Source organism: Schistocerca cancellata, chromosome 7 (genome assembly GCF_023864275.1).
Source record: "Schistocerca cancellata isolate TAMUIC-IGC-003103 chromosome 7, iqSchCanc2.1, whole genome shotgun sequence".
In the NCBI taxonomy this organism is placed as follows: domain Eukaryota; kingdom Metazoa; phylum Arthropoda; class Insecta; order Orthoptera; family Acrididae; genus Schistocerca; species Schistocerca cancellata.
Genome location: NC_064632.1, coordinates 287721848 through 287741838, shown reverse-complemented (window position 1 = coordinate 287741838; position 19991 = coordinate 287721848).

The following is a 19991-nucleotide window of genomic DNA, read 5'->3' as shown; positions in this document are numbered from 1 at the left end:
GAAGGCCGTATCTTAGAATACTGTACATAAAGTTCGGCTTAAGGCCATATAGTGAACATAGAACAACTCAAGGCTTAAGGTCTGGATAATAAATAAGATAGACAGAAAATTACAAATGATGATTTTTTTTACTTGAGACGGCTAAAGGCCGTATCTTAAAATATTTCAAATAAGGTTCGGCTGAAGGCCACATACTGAACATTAAAACACAGCTGAAGGCCTCACACAGTAATTGAGACGAAAGAAAATCACAATCACAAACAACAGAACAGTTGTGTTCAGAAGTGTTCCAAGGGTCGGCCTGGGGAGGGAACCCTAACAACAGTTTATGTGAGACAGGCAGCCAAGAGTACCCCTACATAATCGGGTGGCAACACGACCTAGGGATGTCTGGAGAAACAACCAACAACCTAACCAATTCCCTTCCACCCGCCCAATGACACAACAACCGAAAGTATCAGCGAGGACGATGAACGCAGCAGCACTATGTCTTGATAATTGGCATCTAAACACAATCGAGGCGCAATAACCACTGAAAGAAAAAAAAGAGAACAACATCGCACTATCGAACTACTCGCCGTGCTGGACAGCATCGACACGGGGGGCGAAACACACTGGCAGAAAACTACCCTAACGACCTGGGCAGGTATTGTTGTTGTTGTGGTCTTCAGTCCTGAGACTGGTTTGATGCAGCTCTCCATGCTACTCTATCCTATGCAAGCTTCTTCATCTCCCAGTACCTACTGCAGCCTACATCCTTCTGAATCTGCTTAGTGTATTCATCTCTGGGTCTCCCTCTACGATTTTTACCTTCCACGCTGCCCTCCAATACTAAATTGGTGATCCCTCAATGTCTCGGAACATGTCCTACCAACCGATCCCCTCCTCTAGTCAAGTTGTGCCACAAGCTCCTCTTCTCCCCAATTCTATTCAATACCTCCTCATTAGTTATGTGATGTACCCATCTAATCTTCAGCATTCTTCTGTAGCAGCACATTTCAAAAGCTTCTATTCTCTTCTTGTCTAAGCTATTTATCGTCCACGTTTCACTTCCATACTTTACAACACTCCATTCAAATACTTCCAGAAACAGCTTCCTGACATTTAAATCTATACTCTATGTTAACAAATTTCTCTTCTTCAGAAACGCTTTCCTTGCCATTACCAGTCTACATTTTATATCCTCTCTACCTCGATCGTCATCAGTTATTTTGCTCCCCAAATAGCAAAACTCCTTTAGTACTTTAAGTGTCTCATTTCCTAATCTAATTACCTCAGCATCACCCGACTTAATTCGACTACATTCCATTATCTTCGTTTTGCTTTTGTTGATGTTCATCTTATACCCTCCTTTCAAGACACTGTCCATTCCGTTCAACTGCTCTTCCAAGTCCTTTGCTGTCTCTGACATAATTACAATGTCATCGGCGAACCTCAAAGTTTTTATTTCATCTCCATGGATTTTAATACCTACTCCGAACTTTACTTTTGTATCCTTTATTGCTTGCTCAATATACAGATTTAATAACATTGGGGATAGGCTACAACCCAACCACTGCTTCAACCACTGGGCAAGTAACTGGAACGTTAATGGCCACAAGGCAGAAGATACAGCTTGTACAATTCACTGATAAGTTACAATCATTTTAATAGTTAAAAACCATACAGGAAAACGGCTGCAAAAATTGCCGACTCCAGCACATCATACATTGCTGCTTGAAGGAATGGCCCAGGAAGCAACAACTGGCAATGAACGATGAGATGCCACAGCTGTTGGGGTTTCATAACAGGTTAACTGATTACTCAACTTCAGTTTTCAGCCTCGGTGGGTGACGAACTCTCACAGCTAGTGCCTCCCAACTCCGACCACTCGTGCACGCCGCCAATGGCCCCGGCCTGACCACATGCCGCGAAGACTTCCTCTCTGCTCTGTCGCAACCGACCGACTACCTACAAACACCACTTCACGGAGATACATAGGTCACACCAAAGATGGTACTGCCGTACTAGTATCAATAAACGCTGCTGCTGCTACTGATGGAGGCAAGTGAGCAACTCCTTAATTTAAGTAGGGAGCAACGAGGTGCCACACGATGGTGAGAAAATGCCCAAAAGAAAAAGCGGTATCATAGCGAGCCGACCACGGCTCAGTAAGTGTGTTCTAGTGTGAATAACTATTTTTTTATTTTTTTACGAAGTAATATGGCGTATAAAATTCATTATTAGGTCAAGAGACAAATATCACGAGTCATACCTTCAGTAAATCAGACCTTATTCTAGCTACTTATCCTAGTAAACAAGTTCTATCACAATATCTCTATTGCAAAGTGTCCCACTCTCTTGTAGTAGAGAGCACTGATGGAAACTAGAAGAAAAAAAGACCTGAGAAAATTATATATCTCCACAGGAAGATATATGGTACCTTTGATAACAATTAGTACTCAGTGGTTACATTTCTGAATGGTTTTACTTAATATTGTTCTTGGGCAGTGATACGGTTGCTGAACATTTCGCGGATATCACTTTGAAGTTGTGCTGGCATCGGAGGAGTTTGATAAACTATGATAGATACACGGACGGAAAAAAAAACGATGTACCAAAGAATAATTTGTGTAAATTAATGTCTGAGACGTTTGCCTAGGTAACATATTTCATGAACACAGCAAGATCATAGGTTAACGTAAGAGCCAGGCAAGCCATTGCGTAAGTGAAATGCCGGTACGTTAATAATCGGTGTAGTCTCCAGAACATTGAATGCAAGAATGCAAAGGCGCATGTATTGTGTTGTACAAATGCCGTATGTCAGTTTGTGGAATGGAATTCCATACCTTTTGCACTTGGTCGGTCAATAAATGAACTGTTGGTGCTGTTTCTGAGTGTCTCTGTAATTGCCGTCCGATGATGTCCTATACGTGCTGAACTGGAAACAGATCTGGTGATCGAGCAGGCCAAGGCAACATGTCGACACTCTGTAGAGCATGTTGGGTTTCAACATCAGTATGTGAGTGAGAGCTATCCTGCTGGGAACATTCCATGGAACGCTGCTCATGAATGGCTGCGCAACATGTCGAATCACTACATGAAATACAGGTTTTCAGTCAGAGCTACTGTTGTCATATGAAATTGCACCCCTGACTATAACTCTAGTTGTATGTCTAGTGTGTCTACCATGCAGACAGGTTGGCACGACTGAAGTGGCAAACGGTGGTGGTTGAAGGCCAGTGTGTGCACGCAAGGCGGCGCCTGGCTCGATGCTACGCTTGGTATAACCGATCTATCACTGTGGTGAAAATTGCCGCTCAAATTGCTGCTGCAGGCTCCGCACGGTGCGCCAGCGCCATACGCCTCTAGGTATTACCAAATGGCCTTCTGGAGCCTGGTCTTCTTGCGACCGTACAGTCTCGAGCTCACCGTTGCCAGCAATCATGTACAGTGGCTTTATTCCTTCCCAGTCTTTCTGCAGTAACGAGGAAAAAACATCCATCTTCTCATATCCCTATTACATAACGTCTTTAAAACCCGAGTCTTTGTCGCCATTAAGACATTCTCACGACGACCAATCTCAAAGGTAACTAACGCCCATAACTGTTACAGCGTTTTTTTTTTTTAAAGCAAACCGGTTTTGCATTTTCATAACAGCGCTACTGGTGTCAGTCTTATGCGACTGGCGCGCAATTTGAGCATACATCATCTTTCAGATGTATAAAAACGCCTACTAACTTTCGTGGATGTCGCACAACTCCTTCTTTATGCTGCGATTTTTTTCTTCTCAGGGTAAATAACACAGTCAGTGACATGGAGTGCTAGTCTACAAAGTGGGCAACCCCGGAGATGGTACTCTCCTGTGGTTTAGCCAAGGGATGCGATTGACAGGCACATACCGTTTACGACGAAGTATATCCTCGAAATCGAGTGATTTTGGTGACTTCTTCAAATCGCTACGGCCTGGTGACTGGGAACGGGCAGCACGGAAACGGTGCCGCTGGTCGTCTCTTCTCGTGCTACTATCGGGAGGATCTATGGAAAGTGGTTGAACGATGGTGACGCTAAGTGTGAGCGACAACGTGTTTTACGTAAGGCCAAATCGCAGAAAGTGAGGACGGAGACTCTCCAGCTCTGAACAGCAGAACAGGTGATGTTTCGTGGGAAATCTGACGACAGAGTACAATCAATGGGACAAGTCACCTGGTTGGATGAATCCGGTTTCTTGCGAGCCCGGCCGACGATCGTGGCCAAACACGCCTTCACGCAGGCGAACGGCTGCATGCGACAAATAGACTATTGTGCTACGTACGCGAACTAGTAGGACAATATTATGAGATACTGGATACTCATCTGGGCGTTCATGGGAGCTGTGGCACTAATAGAAGGGACTATAACGGCTGTGGACTTTGTGAACATTATTGTGTACCTCCTGTATAGTTTCATGCTTGATGTGTTCACTGATTGCAATGACATCTTCCAGCAGGTTAACAATCTGCGTCACAAGAACGTAATCGTGTTTGAGTGGCTTGAGGAGGACTATAGTGTACTCAAATTGATGTCTTGGCCACCAAATTCCAATGGTCTGAAGCCGGTGGAACACATCTATGACGCTTTGGCGCGCCAGGTTATTGTCCACCAATCACTGGCCCATAAATGACGAGAATTGCTAGATTTATCCATTTGCCACATACCTCCGCAAACTTACGAAAGACTTGGCGTATACATGCAACGCAAAATCGCTGCTGCATTACATCCAGTACGTACAGCAAAAGCTATGAAGCAGGTAGTCATAATGTTTTCCTCATCAGTTAATCTCCTGTGATAACATGGTGCGCCTATCTTAAATATCTTGTTATAACAGTAACTGTTTTGAATATTACTTCGTAAGAACTCCATTTCATCTCAACTGCACTGATACCGATATACATCGAAGTGACAAAAGTAATGCGATACTTCCGAATATCTGGATTGACTCCGTTCGCCTGGCATAGACCAGCAATGCTACGTAGCATGGACTCAACAAGTCGTCAAAAGACCCCTCCAGAATTAATACGACATCCTTTCTCTACAGCCGTACATAACTGCGAAACTGCTGCCGATGGAGGACGTTTCGCAAGATCTGACCTCTAGATCAGGTCCCATAAACGTTCGATGGGATTCATGATGAGCGATCTGGTTAGCCAAATCAATCTCTGGAATTGTCCAGAAAGTTCTCCAAACCATTCGTGAACTATTGCGACCCGGTGACATGGAGCAGTGTCATCCATAAAAATTACATCTTTGCCTGGGAACATGAAGTTCATAAATGGCTGCAAATTGTCTCCAAGTAGCCGAATGTGACAATTTCCAGTCAATGCTCGGTTCTGTTGGACCATTCCATGGAAGCTCAGCCCACAACGTTACGAAGGTCGTCCACAAAGTAAGTTCCGTTTCTATTTATATCCGTGGCAGCGCTACGATCGCAGTTCCGAGCATGTGTGGCAGTTACTCTGACTGCACTGTAGTGCTTCTTTATAATATCGGCCGTAATTGAAAATGCCGCCGAGTGTGAAATTAGATTTGTGATTCTTTTTCAGAATGCAAAGAAAGTTAAGGCAAAGAAAGTTCATCATCAAATCAGCGAGGTTTACGCACAAAATGCTAAGAGTGATTCAATGGTTAGAAGAAGGGTCAGATTGCTCAATGTAGGACGTCATCAAGCGCACCATGAAGAACAAAGTGGACGCCCGCCTGTGGTTACTGATGAACTGGTTCACACAAGTGGTTCACACAATTGAAGGGAATCTTAAGCACAACCGTAAGTTTACACTTAGTGCCCTTGCTAAGGAAAGTCCGCAAATCTTACGATCACGAATTCACGAGATTGTTGGTTTTCTTCCTCAGATAGTCACGGGGGATGAAACTTGGATATCGTACAATACCCCTGAAACAAAACGGCAATCAATGGAGGCACACTTCATCCCCAACGAAGGTTAAGCCTAAGCAAATCTTGACACCAGGAAACGTCATGTGCACCGTTTTTTGGCACAAAAAATGTATTATGCTGATTGATTTCTTACCTCGAGGCCAAACAATCAATGCACATGGTTACTGCTAGACCATTAAGAAATTTAGCCGCGCAATACGGAACGAGCACCGATGACTACTGTCAAAACGTGTTGTTTTTTCCACAATAATGCCAGACCTCACACGGCGTATGTGACCAAGCAACTCTCTCGGGATTTTAACTGGGACGCGTTTGATCATCTTCCGCATAGCCCGGTCCTCGCTCCTAGCGACTTTCATCGCTTCTTACACCTTAAATCTGTCCCTGGTGGTCAACACTTCAACGATGATGACGAGCTGAAAGAACATATTACCACATGGTTGAGTACACAGGCGGCAACCTTCTATGAAGAAGGCATACAAAAACTTGTGCCACGCTATGACAATTGCCTACAAAATTTCGGAAACTATGTAGAAAATTGGTTTAACAGTTATAGGTTTTTGTACAATAAATGTCTTTTCTGTATCTGTACACGTTTGTTTTATATAACCAAACGGAACTTTCTTTGTGGACATACCGCGAATTTAGCTACCAGCAGCTTGCACAGTGCTTCGTTGTCAACTTTCATAAGGTCTGCTCCACACGAACCCACTACGAGCTCTTACCAACTGAAGCAGGAACTCATCTGACCAGGCCACGTTTTTGCCCAACCGAAATGGTCACGAGCCCAAGAGAGGCGCTGCAGCCACCGTTGTGCTGTTAGCAAAGGCACTTGGGTCGTTAATTTGCTGTCATAGCCCATTAACGCCATATTTCGCCGCACTATTGTAGGGGATACGTTCACAGTACGTCCCACATCGATTTCTGTGGTTATTTCACGCAGTGGTGCTTGTCTTTTAGCACTGGCACCTCTACGCAAACGCAGCTTCTCTCGGTCGTTAAATGAAGACCGTCCGCCGCTTCGTTGTTCGTGGAGAGAGGTGATGCTTGAAATTTGGCATTCGTGTCACAATCTTGATCCTGTGGATCGCGGAATATTGAATTCCCTAGTGGTTTCCGAAAGAGAATATCCCATGCGTCTAGCTCCAATTACGAAACCGCGTTCAAAGTCTGTTAATTTCGCCGTGAGGCCATAATCACTTTGGAGACCTCTCATACAAGGAGACCTTTTCACACGGATCACCTGAGTACAAATTTACCGTTTTTTTTTTACCTTGTGTCGATGATACCACCGCTATCTCATGACTTTCTTCAACTCAGTGTATGTAGTTCATATGGGCAAGAATAGTTTCGAAAACAATAGCCGGCCGCGGTGGTCTAGCGTTTCTGGCGCTGCAGTCCGGAACCGCGGGACTGCTACGGTCGCAGGTTCGAATCCTGCCTCGGGCATGGGTGTGTGTGATGTCCTTAGGTTAGTTAGGTTTAAGTAGTTGTAAGTTCTAGGGGACTTATGACCTAAGATGTTGAGTCCCATAGTGCTCAGAGCCATTTTTTTGAAAACAATAATTTTTCAACAGTGGGAAATGAGCTAGGGCTACATACAATTTACACCACAACTGAGAGTACAATTTGAAAGATACTATGTAAGACACTGCTAGTTGTTACCCGATCTGTGTGCGATTTTTCTTTGGTTACCAAAGGATATATATAAGTCCTCTGAAACAATCCAGAACTTTCACTACCGCTTAAGCTATTAGCAAGGCACAGTATTCGTTCTAGATATATTCCCCTGAAGATATCTGTCGTTAGGTGACGAGACATATTATCAAAGGATGCTGGTTGAAGACCCATAAACTACGCGATCCGCTAGCGCTTCCTACAGGAGACAGGCTTTAGTGTTTTCGTCCCGCGGTCTCCAGAATCCAGCTGACCGTATAGGGCTTCCTGAGCCCCGCAACCAGGCAACGCCCTTTACGAATGCTCCCAGGGCTTCGATTGGAACCCTGCGGGAGATTTTCGCAGACACCGATGGGACTGCGGGCCTGTCGCAGAGGCCTCTCCCTGCCGGATCCGCGCTGAGCTTCCTTCGTACCACCGCGGTCCTACGGGCCCAGTTCCTTCTGCGGAAAAGGCTGTAGGCACCTCGAAGGTGGGGCGCACGCTGGCCGTAAGTCACGCGGAGTTTCCCTCTCAGAACTACACACTTAAAAAGGCAAGAATTACCTCTCGACTTTGTACTTGACAACCGTTCCTTGTATTGGACTGAATGTTATTTGACATGATAGGATTTATACCACCGTGTAAGCTGCTCTAAATTTCAAAAGATAAATGATAACAGTGTGATGACTGAAGCTTATTGTAATAAAGTATTTGTATCAAATCTCGGCGCAATGAATTATGTTGGTTTTTCTTTTTCAACCTTGCTTGTTGTTGTGGTCTCCACTCAGAAGGCAGGCTTCATGCATCTTTCCATACCCTCTTGTACAAGATTCTTCATCCACATGTAACTATTGAAGCTTGCATAAACATTAAGCTGCACTCTGTTGTCAGGTATTAGTATTCCACTGCAATTTTTACCCAGTGGATACCTGTGAATAACAAAGATTTATTTGAATCGTTGCTAACAGCCGTTCGCTCATTTCCTTTCAGGGGTGATACAGCCGTATAGCAACGTTGTTATTCTGAATCTTTTTCTATGCCATTGTTCGACACCGAATCTTATGATTCACAATGGCACGTACCAAGTCAGTCCAAGAAGTTTCAATTCCGAGAATCGAGAATTTTTGCCTGTTATGGACATTGTTATTGGCAAGGTGTTAATCTCAGGGATTCAAGTTTGTCGAGTCGGTTAGCAAGTGATGAAACAATTCTGAGTCAGATAAAAAATCAATGAAAAATCAATTTTCAGTGTGTGATGTATTTACACATTAATGGAGAATCCAGGATGGAATAATGACAATGTTATGTAAGGACAGACTGCTACTCACCATATAGTGATGTTGAATCACAAAAAAGCACAACAAAAAGACTGATAAACAAGTGAGCTTCCTGCTACAGGATCTCCTTCCAAGTAGACAATGCACACAGACACACACACAGACACACACACACACACACACATATATATATATATATATATATATATATATATATATATATATTTATGAACAATGACTCGGGCTGCCGAAGCCAGAGGCAGTAGTCATGTGCGTGTGAATTGCAGTTGCCTGAATGTATCAGATCTAGAAGTATGAAACCAGAATTTGGTTGCAATAATTGCACGTCTGTTGTTTGACACTGGCAAACAATATTTTGTTCAAAATAAGCTTAATTGCTATTCATACAGAGAACCAGTCAGCGAGCCATTTTCTTATATTTTGGTACGAATTGAAACGTTGCTCAGGGAGATCGTGTCCCAGTGATGCAAACAGATGATAATGGGAAGGAGCCAGATCTGGAAAATAAGCCGCATTTGCTAGTATTTCCCAACTGATCGCCTCGATCGTTTTCCTGACCCGTTTTGCTTTGTATGATGGTGGTGTTATCATGGAGAAAGGTGACTTTGTGTTGCCTTTTACCATATTACGGACGTTTTTCAAGTAATGGATAATTTAAATCGATCATTTGCTATTGGCAGTGATCAGTGTTAAAGGTTTCACCAGGATTTAGCAGCCCATAATAGATGACACTCTTCTGATCCCACGAAACACGGAGCATTGTCTACTTTCGAAAGTGATTTGGCCTTGCAGTGGATGTCGATGGTTTGCTTGGATTCACCAATCTTTTACGACGCTTAGGATTCTCAAAATATATCGATCTTTCATCACCTGTCACTATTCGATGCAGAAACGACTGGCGAGCAGAATTTCACAGTGGTCTTTGGAATTGCTTCCTGTCTTTCATTTGGTTCATACACAGCCCATTTTCCACTTTTTCACCTTTCCCATAGATTTCAACAGAAGAGAAACGGCTTTTTTCGTCATATTCTGTTGTTCCGCAAGGTACTGTTGAGTTTGAGTATCATCCAATAAGTTCTGCAATTCGTTGTCTTCGAACTTTTTCGGTTATTTCAAGTCCTCGTCGTTTCTCACTTCAAAATCACCACTTATGAATTTTTTAACCACTAGAAACACTGTGTTTTCCCAACATTTCCGGCGAACAAGCTTCGACAAGCATTCGATGTGATTCTGCAGCAGTTTTCTTCTAATGATAACTGAAAACCAACGGTGTCCACAAATCGTAGTTCATAGACACAAAACTCGACATGTTTACGGGTTTGAGACAGATACCAATGTATGGAACTTGGGTTACTGTGTGCTGACTTTCGTCGTCAGTCCTTATAGGAAGCAGATGGTGCTGCAGTCGCGACCCCACGGGCCCCACATTGGTGGCTAGCACTATCTACAGGGAAATTCCGGTTTCATACATCCACACCTGGTATGCGTATTTGTTGCTTTAAAAAAAGGCCTTTTGGCTGAAAGTTAACTTGTCTTGTAATCCTTTTGCTGTCCCTTTCTACCCGTCAGAATCTCAACTATATTGTGAGTAGTAATCTGTTCTTTTCATAATGTTGTCTTAGTTACAACTTAACAGTTTTCTGATGTTTTTCCTTTGCTTCTACTGAGAAACCATGCTTCCGCCAAATTTCGCTATTCTAGGTCAACGGGAAGTCCCCTGTAGTCCTGCTGAATAATTTTGTGCGCATCAAACTATCTGACATAAATAGCCCTATCTTTTGCATGCACTGACTGATATCACCAATGGAGAGTACATCTTAATATGCGACATCAATTTCAACATTGTATGTCTATCCGTTCCTAAGAAAAAGGACAAACAGGCAACAAAGCGTTCCTATAATGGTTCCGTTTCTACCTTTTGAGTCACGGAACCCCATAAAAAAACAGAAAATCTGTGTTGGTGGTTTAAAAGGCCTGTGATGTTCCACATAGTCTCTTCCGCCCCGCCCCTGCCTCTCCCTACATACACAAACACACACACTTTTGAGTGCAACGCACAGAACGTAGTTCCAATCATGTGAAACAGAAAAGTCCGTCATTGGGATGTTGTTCAACTCGCGTGTTGCATTGGCTTAAGTGTCGGTTACGTCGACAGAACGTTGATCCTTCATGTCAGTTCCCGCACTTTCTCGTTTCGTGGTAGTTTCGTACTGATTACATAAAGTCTCCTCACACATGATGTGTTTATACAGGAAAGAAATATCACGTTTCTCATTTCGATCAAGTCGCGGCAGGCGTCCACGCGTCTTTGGTTTTTGTTCGCGAGTGAAGGAGTACGGGACAAACTCTGCGGATACTTTTCTCTTCTCCTAAGGATTCTGGAGAATGGCGTGAACAGCTGATTTTAGGGGTGTTGCACCACTGTGATTTTCGTCACATCGCGGCCGTACGTCCACTACATAACGCTGCCTGCTCACAACTGACTGGTCGAATACACAAATGATGTTTCCATCTTAACTTCTAGAGTTCAAGTCATACTCGTTTGTATGCCAGGAATACATTCAGCCTCGGAATTTTTTGGTTAGGCCGAAACTGAAATAGTATAATAAAAACACTTGCAACTAAAACCAGGAAACGACATCGTTTAAGGACTTAGTTCACCGGCTGCAACTAATTTGTGCAAGTTTCGCAGACATTTGAACACAGAAAATAAAGTTTAGAGCAATGCAGGTCGGGACCCACACTCAAACAAGAAACACCCCAAGTACCTAGGAAAACAAGTACAGTGTATTCACTAATTTTGCAGTCGATGGGAGATCTGTTCGTACAGCTCAGCACACAGCGCGCCACCTTGCTGAACAGCGAAGTGGGCCACACACGGAGCTAAGCTGAGGGACCAATTAATGGCCATAGGTCTGGTTTAATGGGTAGCTGCAGTGTGGCTTTTAGGTGCTTTCCCACGGTGGTATTGTCAAATGCCGATCTGACTCAGTCGCCACCTCAGAAAATGAGAAGCGTAATTAAAATGAAATACCATACGGTATGAAGCTTATACGATCCGCATACAAATAACACGTGACTTATCTCCCGTGGGTTAATTACAGACTGTGGCGAAAGGAAGGCCAAAATAATAATAATAAAATAGTTGAGTCGGGGAAAATAGACGGCCACATAGGAAGGAATAAATGCTAGCAAAGAGAGATTTACGCTCTACAAGTCTATCTGCTATGTCAACAAAAAGTTCTACCATATGTTCCGTGATTCCACGACCTGATACGAAGCCACCATTGGTTAATCATGTATGCATGCACACACGCCAACCAAACTGAATGAAGTGGGTGATGAAACCTGGTCACTAGAGCAGGTAAGATCAAACGAAATATGGAAACGGAAATTAAGCCTGTTGGCTAAGAAAAACAATAAAGAGAGAATTTTCCTAATCGTAGTCTGCCTAAGCATAGGCCATATTTTCCCCTTAGATGACAGAAATAACTAAGGAATGACAAAATATCTTATAAACAATTAATACAGCGCTAACAAAAAAAGTAATTCAACCACAAAGGGAAGGGGAAAGGAAATGAAACTTCACCGGTTGAGAGGATATATTATGTTATTCCAGTGGTTACAAAATCGACTCGAATTTATCTGTAGGACATTCCATTATTTGTCCCGGGTACATGCACTGATTAGGTTGAGAAGCGTACCATAAAGTGACTGTATCCTTCCTGAGTGAAGCTGGGTAGAGGTGTTGTAAGTGATCCTCGATATCTTTGAGACTGGATTTGGGATGGAGGTGACGTCAAAGCTCGTCTTTCGCATCTTCCATTGGAGACAGATTTTGGGATTTAAAATGTTGAAGAATGCTAACATGGACACTGAATAAATATTAGTTAGTCACATGATGTAAGGGAATTCCTTTATTGATACATTTCGAATACACTTACTTTCAGAGTATCTGGAAAAGGTTACAAAAATCAAGAGTAACGCAGTGATAATGGCTAAAAAACAAGTAAGAAAATACAATAAAAATGGATGAAAAACAAGTACGACGTCAGGAAATGCGTTCATACAAGCAGTATGGGGTCATACGCAAAATAAAATAAATAAATAAAACTGTTGTATTTGTTTGTATGCCAGTTATTTCCTTACGTGCACCTATACCAAACGTATAGTGTCATTCCATGTAATTCCTTGTAATATTTCAGTCTTACTATCATTGTATGTTTTATACGCAACATAATTTTGTAAAATGTGTTTTACACCTTTTTAATTTGTTGTTATGAACTCTGTTGCAAAAGAAATTTACCTTTCTTCACTTACGTTTCTTCTCAGCATCCCCGCCCCTCCCTGCCACAGCATTCAGTTACATTTACTGTTGTTTTTGGAATATCGTATGAACAATGTTCTTTTTGATACATTTTTAGATTTTATTTCTGTTGCTGTGGTTCATAAAATTTGTGTCCATTCTTTTACGTCATCTGTGTATTTTAATTTATTTACTTATTTATTTTTCGTGCGTTCAACGCAAAAATATTGCACCACCAGCACCACTTAATAGCCAGTCTGATATATTACGCATTATGTTACGCCTTGTGCACCCAGTTACGTTTTGATATGTGTCATTTTCACGTGAACCTGTACTGTCTGAATGACGCTCTTCCCTCTGACTTGGTACCTGATTTTCACGGGCTCTTTACTGTATTTTCTTATTTGTCTTTTAAATACTGTCACTGTGCCCCTCTTGATTATAGTAACCTTTTCCAAACATTCTGAAGATGAGTCCATTCGAAACGCATCAATAAAGCCAAACGTTGCCTTACATCTAGTGACTAATTAATATTCGTCGGGCGTCCTTATCGGCACTGTTCGAACTTTAATAAAACGGGCACATACCCTTTGTGTGACAAAGTGTCACACCTTCAAGAGCAGGGGATCGCAAACAAGTCGCAGAGACAAGTGTCGTATGTGGGTGGGCAGCGTTCTATTGAAAAGTTGGTACCACAGTACTGTCACGTGAGAAGTAACACACGAGGATTCGTGACCTACCCCTGCGCCCTCAGAATTCTCTCAAATACTAAGAGCCGTGACCTGAAGTCATATCCGATGTTTAGCACCCCACAACGCTAACATTAGCACTACTGTGCCTCTCCAGAATACTGGAAGAATAGGTTTTGTCACCAGCCCGCCGTCATGCTCGACGTTGATCATCTAGGGTAGTGTAGAACCGTGACTGAGCGCTGAACACAAAGTGATGCCATTCCTATTTCCAGTCACTGTACTACTCCAAATTTAGCCCATCTGTGATGTGATGTATATTGCAGACTGCTAATGGGAGTGTATTTCCCTTGTAGGCGGCATCTAGTTTCAGGTCAATGGTGCGGGATGAATCATTTGTTACAGAAAGTCCACTAATTGGCATCTTACAGGTACAGATGTGAATGGGTTAAGAAATGCTTGGATAACAATACTGCAATACTCCTTTGCAATGGTCAAACATGGTCGACTGGAAGCTTTATGACAAGTATGCCTGCTCTGATGTTCTTATGCAGTCCATGATCGAACCTCTTTTACATCCAAATGGTACTCTACTTTGGACATTGCACGACTGGACCAGCCAGCCATATGTAGACTCACAATCAGGCCCCTTTCAACTTTCGACATGTACTGATAGCTCTATCTCTTACGAGGACGCCGTATCTCCCTGCCATTCACTCATGTGACACTCTTCATGGACTTCACATACCCTAACGGGTATAATAATAATAACAACACTAAATACGAACAACTCTAATACACTCTGGCAGAGGTTCTACCTGTCACAGGGAATTGCAGCTCTAATAATATTTATACCTACCGATGTTGTCCACTTGTACGAATTACATTGACATCGGATCATGTCCTTTAGGTGCTCCACTTTTCTCAGGCGGCGTACTTTTTCACCATGTTTTTTATTTTTAGGAACAAAGAGATGATAACGTAATTAAGTGGCACTACTCCCGAATTTCAGTCTACTGCCTTGATCGCTGCGCTACCTTCTTCAGTTCAGTGTTGCTAAGTTAAACAACTGCTGGAAATTTCTTATCGGGCGCGAACATCAACGTAACACTACAGCTGTTAAATGACTAACGATATTTTTCGACTGCAGAACGACGCATCTTTTTCGAAATCGCAGATGAACAGATTAATGGTTCGGTTGAAGGTAGACTCATAAGAAACTATGAAACGAATGGACGCCAGCCGTAGCACAGGATATGACTCAAGGATAAATAATGCGAACACAAAGCCGATGAGATGCAGGGAAAAGGTGAATAACGACTCCCTTAACACAGAAATTGAGTAAATACAAGAGTGCAAGTAGTGAAGGAATTCTTTCTCGGAAGGCAGATCACACAAGATTACCGACAAGGGAAAGAAAGTAAGCCCTGACATTTTAGTGGTACGAAAAATGAAATACCTAACGCCCAAAGCAAAAGTTTCAAATACTGTCTGACTCGAGAAACATCTGTAAGGTAATCACACAGCACACACTACCATAATTTCTGCGAAACAGGAAGAGAAAAAAGGGCCTGCAAGTCTTAAAGCAGTACTTAATGCATGAATGAACAGTTACGTGAAAGCAACAGGTTGTGTGATTATATACTAGCCCTTCCTTTTCAGCGTAAAGCTGTGCAATGGCGTACTTTGCCCTGCTGTGTATACATACATACAGAATGGAGGAAATAGTCAACTAATTGGTGGACTATTTAACATAAGCCTGACATTCTTTGGGTTGTATACCGATAGCAGTTGAGGGTGGCAATGCTGTCACGTGTCTCATTTCAATGTGCATCAACACAGGATCATACATTGCCTTAACGTGCATAATTCCTGTAGGATAACTACAATGTAGATTGCACTTAGTAACAATAATCTGTACCTGTTCCGCATTTGAGTACTGGCTGTTGGAACTGATTAACAATGATATACTTGAATACCATCACAACACAAGATGCCGGCTCGTTATTACGGAAGTTTTATACAAAATGTGAACAGGAAATTGTGTTTCTGGCAAATAAGTTCGAACATTCAGTTTCAGTTCCAATATATTAGCCAGTAAGAAAAAGACCACATGGTTTACAAATTTGTGGGTATAATTCTACCCTCACGTTTTGTTACACAACCTGTACTCTAGCACGACAAAGAAAATGCAGAAATATCCCAGACAAAGAAACTATAGACTCCATGAATAGTTAACTTAGAAGAATTGAAGATCTATGAAGTTATAAATGACACCGTAATCAGCCTACAAGAACTTGATAATTCGCAACCTCTCCGAAACAATTCCACCCTGTGTTGAAACGCGGAACGGTACCAGAGCGTTGAGCAATACAAATAAACAAACCAAATTAACCTCATACTCCAAATTGTGCTTCACAACAGACCATAAATTGAATAGATCTTACCAGATATCAGCTGTGTAGTGAACACTGGCAATAAATAGCTCTCCATCAAGGAAAAGTGACTTCATCAGAAAAGCACGCACCCTCAAATATAAATTCGAATCAGGCATGTCTTAACATTCCAAACAACTGTACAGCAACGTAACGAAACAAGTAGCGTAATGGCTGACGTCCTTTGTACAAGGAATCCACTAGATTTGCTAACCGCCAAGGAATTCTATTTGGTGATCACCAAATACGTTTCAGAATCATTACTACCAGAGCACTGGCTTGGCAAACAGTTTAAAACGATGTATCAATACTTGTTAGTGAAAGATCTCGAAAACGTACTAAACCAAATAATACAAATCATGAAAAGGAAATAAAATGTGTTGTAAGAAAATAATGAAACTGCCAGCTAAAGCCACCTATGAACTGGAACCATATAAAGTGTAGTCCTGTAGAACAAAGTTACAATTAAAGTAGAAAACGAAGTATGAAATGAAAAGAACAGGATAGGGAGAGTCTACAGAAGATCCTTACAACAAGAAAAGATAGTTTAGAGTAACATCTGCAACAAGTTTCGCTCTGTGGTGACCTAACCCAGGCTCCACATGCCAAACAAAGTTCGTAGGTGGACATAAGACAATATCAGCTTTCCAGAATGAACTCTGGAAACATCCCTCTGTCTGTGGGTAAGCCATGTCACTGAAATATCCTTTCTTCCAGGAGTGCCACTCTCCCAGGTTTTGCAGAAGAAGTTCTGTGAAGTTTGGAAGACTGGTTATGAGGTACTGGCATAGGCATAGCTGTGAGGATGGGATATGATTCGCACTGGGGTAGCTCAGTTGGTACAGCACTTGCTCACGAAAGTAAATCTTCCATGTTCGAATTCGGCTCTGACTCATAGTTTTAATCTCCCAGGAAGACTAACATCCACTTTACTTTAACAAATACAAAAGTGGAAAAGATCCAATCCCTAAATGTTCGTAGCTCTTTTTGTTGCAGCTGCCAAGAGATGATCCATAAAAGACAATCCGCGATACTGTTTGGCAGAGCTAAGTCGTCCAAGTACGGTGATGTTACAGATACCGTCATTAATCAACTGTTTAGCATGCTGCTGAAGCTGCTGTGACCACTGCATGTAGGTAAGCAAATAATGATCGTTGTGAAAGATTTTGTGTTGACCTGAAACATCCCAGTGTCCCAGCATCAAAGTACCATCTGATATAGGTACCAGTGCGTGAACTTGGAGCATGTCTGGACCTGGCCTACAGACATCATTTCCACTGTCACCGTCTTTCCACGAAACTACCCATAATCTATGTGCATCTTCTTGGCAGAGCTACGTACTTCGGCATTGTGTATTCATTTGGCGTGAAATGTGCATTTCGCGTTAATAACACAGCATTGTTCCATCAATGAGTGATTGAACAATTCCCCAAGGTGTAAAACTTCCTGGAAACGTGGCTACCTGAAGTACCAAGTAGGTGCGTATTTTTTTTTCAGGATATGTATTATCTCAGTGGGTTGAGTGGGTCTGGAGCCTGTAAGGCTGCCTGAAAGCTCAACACAAAACACATAGGGATTTCACCAGAGACAGGAGCGGGGACCACGAAGATAGCCACTAGACAGAGTACCAGACACTACAGATTTGTCCTGACACTCTTGAGATGACGACCGTGACCCTAGAGGGCGTCCACGTCGAGCGCGGACGCCATTCGGTACACCAGCGTCCAGAGGGGGCCATGGGAGACGGGCCTAGCGAGCGCGGACCGCAAATTAGACCAGTTACAAAGTGCCCAGCAAAAAACAGGAGACCGAGGAAACAGCCAAGATACAGAGCACCAGACACTGCAGATGAGTCAGGCGCAGACGGCAGTGGGAATACAAGCGACCAGAGTGGGCCATGGGAGCCGCGCCTGGCGGGCACGGACCACAGAGGGAACATCCGATGCGGCGCGGACCGACTGGGGCGCGCCCATCACCTTAAAGGCATAAATTCTGGACTCGATCCGCCCAAGGACCATTCTTGGGCAGTCGAGTTAGTGATGTCGAGCTGCACGGACACGCTACTCTGCGATCACGCGACCGCCGCTTCGGCGACGGCAGCGCCCGCGCCGGCCAGCCGCGGTCCGGTGGGGCTGGCCCCGCCATCAGACGGTGCGCCTATGATGGACCAACCTGCACCGAGGGGTAGTACCCAAGGTGCAAGGCACCGCACGGACGCCGATATGGAATATTCTTCGGATTCTGACGCAGCTTAGTACATGCGCGTGAGCACCGACACCAGCGAGAAGATGGGGCGAGAGGGGCCATCCGTGATCGCTCCCCAGTAAGCCGTTCCTCGAGGGGGGACGCACAGGAGGATGGGTTTCAACAACCACCAGAGAAGCGGCGGCAACGCCTTATCGTGGACAGGAAACTCCCTGTCTCCATTGTTTTCGAACCACTGCAGGGCACTGGGACAGCATTGGACGAAGCAGCCGCTTCCTTAACGGACCGACAATGGCAGCGTGATGGACGAAGAAACGCGTCTGAAGAGGCGCAACAGCAACGAGCCGATCACGACGCCGAAATGAATGACGCCGACCAACAGCCGCCACAGTTCAACACAAGGTGCCGCTCATAGTGATGCACTTTACAGGTGACTATTAGCAGTTTCGTGACTGGCTCTGGCAGCATTGTACGTAGCCTTTCCACATCAAGCGAACCGGCGAGGACACGCTGAAACTCAAAATGTCAGCGACTGACGACTACGTCCTTGTCATGGAGAAGTTGGGACGTGATGGCATCCATAACTACACGTTTCCAGCTGCCCGGCCACCGACTATCAAGGCTCTGATCAAGAAAATCCGGAGATTCCTGCAAAGTCAAGACGTCAAGGAAGAGCTTGAGTCCATGGGGTCCATTGCCACGCGTGTAGATTTTCACATGTTGACTGACACCAATCAACTTACTGGCCATAGGGTGATTATCGTGCCTGATACGCCTCCACACTGAGCAATATTTCAAGTCACACGGTTTTACAACCTGCGTCTGACAATTGAGAAACTGCGGAAATCGAGAGGCCCTGTACAATGCTTCCGCTGTCAGGGATTGGGACACGTTTCCCGGCTGTGCCCTGTGCCTCCCATGTATGTGCGGTGTGGCGGCGGACACACCAACAAGGAATGCACCCGCAAATTTGAAGACCCGCCCATCTGTGGCCTGTGTGGTGGGGCACATCCAGCGAATTACCGTTTCTGCCATAAATTCAAACAGGAGAGCAGACGCCAGCGTGGCATGCCCCCCCCTCCCCTTCTCCAGCTGCAGAGCGTCGTCGCTACCGTCAGCCCCCCGCCGAATATGGACAAGACGACTTGGCCGACTCCGACGGAGTGGCGCTCGGCTAAACTTTGGGAGGGTGTCAGCATAGCAGATGCCGTGCAGCGACCGCCTCCCACAGCTGCATCAATGAACGTGGACACACAGAAACCTGTGTCACCTGTATGTCACCCACCTCTGGCTGCGACTGTGCAGCCTCCCATGCCATCGGAGCCAAAGATTGGGCTCCTTACCCAAGTCACATCTACGTTGACAGAAGTCACGAAACAGCTTGAGCAACTGCCAGCGCTCATCGCCTCCACTGTGGAATCGGTGATCTGCAGAGCCGTCCAGGCAACTCAGGATGCTTCAGCTGTGCCACGTCATGGCTAGATTGCC